Here is a 3,053-nt window from a genome sequence, read left to right on the forward strand (position 1 = left end):
TTTCAGCTGGAATGATTCAGCCATTTATGAAAATGAGCCTAGGGGAAAATGCATTGTTATACTCAAGTTAAAAAATCTTTTTACAACTATTTCATTGAGAAGCTCTAGCACTGTCTGTTGTTGAAACTGGGCAGAGGTGTCATCACATTGGTGTTACCAATATGCCTTTTGCAATTCCTCTGAAAAACTACCCAAATACAAGCCCTTTGAAAATATTCAGTTTACACATGCTCAGTAGAAAGGGATTAATATTTTCAAGGTCAATTCTTAAAAGATTGTCAGTAGTGAACATGCTCCAGCCCAGTGTTGCAGGAACTGAGCAAATCTTTCCTCCTAGCTGCTCCAGGCCATTGTGGTACTCGGCACCAGAAGCAAGAGCCTGGAGTCACATAGGGATTTAAATACCGAATGTTTAGGTGCCTAGAAAACACTGGAATAATAAGGGGATCTACAAACCCTGAGTTACAATCACAGGACTGGAAGGGACCTTGAGAGTTCATCTAGTCCAGTCCCCTGCACTCATGGCAGGACTTAGGTGCTTAGACTCCCTGTACAATGCATGGGGAGAGATGCCTAAGAATGGGATCCACAAAAGGCAGTATGCTGGGTGGCTCCCCACCTAAGATAGCCAATGACAAATGTTGATTAAATGGGTGTTCTAAATCCTGTTTGCCATCCACAGCTGGGCACTCATTTTATGGAGTTAAGCAGCTTAGGCACCCAAGCTACTCTTGCATGAAACACTAGAGTAGGAAGTGTGCTTCCCTTCTAAGTTTTAGCCCAGCAGTTAGAACACATACCCAGGATGTGAGAGATCTGGGTTAAAATCCCCACCTCTGCCTGATGCAGAGAAAGTACTTCAGCCGGGATCTTGCAGAAGAGTGCCCTAATCACAAGGCAAAAGTCCTTCTGTGGATCTAAAAAGAAAAGGAGTACTTGTGGCACCTTAGAGACTAACCAATTTATTTGAGCATGAGCTTTCGTGAGCTACAGCTCACTTCATCGGATGCATACCGTGGAAACTGCAGCAGACTTTATATATACACAGAGAATAAAGTCTGCTGCAGTTTCCACGGTATGCATCCGATGAAGTGAGCTGTAGCTCACGAAAGCTCATGCTCAAATAAATTGGTTAGTCTCTAAGGTGCCACAAGTACTCCTTTTCTTTTTGCGAATACAGACTAACACGGCTGTTACTCTGAAATCTGTGGATCTAGGCCACCATTCCTCTTCTGTCAGCAAATATCTGTGACACCAACTGGCAAATTGTGTGCCTCATCCCTCTCTAGTGGCTGCTTGACATAGAGGATGACAGCTTACTACTTCTATCAGTTACTTCATTAGCTCAAGTATCAGATGTGTGTGCTGTGGAAAGGTTCCAAACCTCTGGATGAATCATGGGGTTCTACATAATTGAATTCCTGCTTTTTTTTTTTTTTTATAAAGTTTGCTTTTTAAAAGTCTAGGAAATTACATACAAGAAGCCAGGTTAAAAGAACATTCAGGTTGCAAAGTGACACACTCAAAAGTAAGGAAATGCCAGAATTAAAAATGCCTGTGCAATGTGAATTCAGCTATCTTGTGTTTATGCATTAGGATACATAACCACATAATGTGGTGTTTTTATTTTTTAAGCAGCTCAGGCAGTAGAGGCTTATGGTTTTAGATTCAGAGGTCTTGCATTTGACCCCCCCTGCTGATGACTCACCAAAGTGAGCATTTTACAAGTGCTGACCTGTAGAAGGATTTAATCTCAATGGACTGACCCACACAAAGAATTACAGTTTTACACAAGTATACACACAGAAAGTATTACACAAGAACAAGAAAAACAAACAGCTTCTTCCAAAAATATCAAGCACTTTTCAAATAACTAACCAACCAAAAGGTCCCCCAAAATCCCATAGTATCAAAGTTTTGGGACTTGTAGGCAGAAAACAAAGCCAAAGCTTACTATTGGGATCAGTCTTAAATCATTTAGTTTCATGAAATAGCTTCTAGATAAGGGAAACATACATACATACAAACATCACATAATTTATATAGTTAGTCAGAAATTACACAAAGTTCATTAAATCTCATCTAGGGAATTTAAGTGAACTCAAGTAAGTAAATTAAGTGCTGAGTTAATTAAGTTGTTAATTAGTTAATTAACTGCTATGGTTTTAAGAGATGCCATTAACAAACTGACAAATTTCAGTTTAATTTCCTATATATAGAAAGTCTTTATGAAACTGTAAAGCTTGGGGGCTTAATTCCTTCCACAGAGTTTAGAACCAAACACTAACATATTCATAATAGGATTTTTATTATTCAGTGGCGAGGGTAGTTTTTAAACCATTTAACTAATTGCTTTTTTTTAAAAAATAAAGCCTTTTTGTATTGCACTATTTTATTCTAAAATAGAGCTTCAGACAAATAAAAAATGAAAATAAGATAGTAAAAATTTCACTGTTGAACTTCATTAGATACGTATAGAAGAATTTGCTTCTTTAGAATGAGATCGCTGTAGACACTGTTAAATAAAATTTCACTTTTTGAGTGCCAACAGTGCCTGGTCATTATATACTTTTATGACTGAGCACCTGTGGAAAGTACTACTGTTTGAAGAGCTAGACATCCAGGATATCTTACTCCTAGCTCAAGCTCACGTGATACAGCAAACCTTTCCCCTGGCATATATTGTTTTTACAAATGATTGATGACCTGGCCATGATCAAAAAATGATGGTGAGGCTAGGACTGCCTTAATGTGGTAGTGACCCATTCACAAAGAAGTTATAATATCCCATAATGTAAGGGTTTGAGTTAAAAAAAAAAAAAGAAAAAGAAAAAAGGTAGAAATGAACGCAACCTTAACCACCGCATTTGAACTTTGGGGAAGTTTGGCTTTAAAACCAAATTTAGATCCCAACTTCTGCAGCTTGGGCCTATTGCTAAAGTTTCACTTCAAAACAAAAGAAAATCCTATTGTTAGACAGAGATGTTAGAAGCATCATTTTTAGGCACAAGATGCTGAGGCAGCCTGTTTGGTTAAAAGTGTAAGACAGTGAA

This window comes from Caretta caretta, chromosome 5 (genome assembly GCF_965140235.1).
Source record: "Caretta caretta isolate rCarCar2 chromosome 5, rCarCar1.hap1, whole genome shotgun sequence".
Lineage (NCBI taxonomy): Eukaryota > Metazoa > Chordata > Testudines > Cheloniidae > Caretta > Caretta caretta.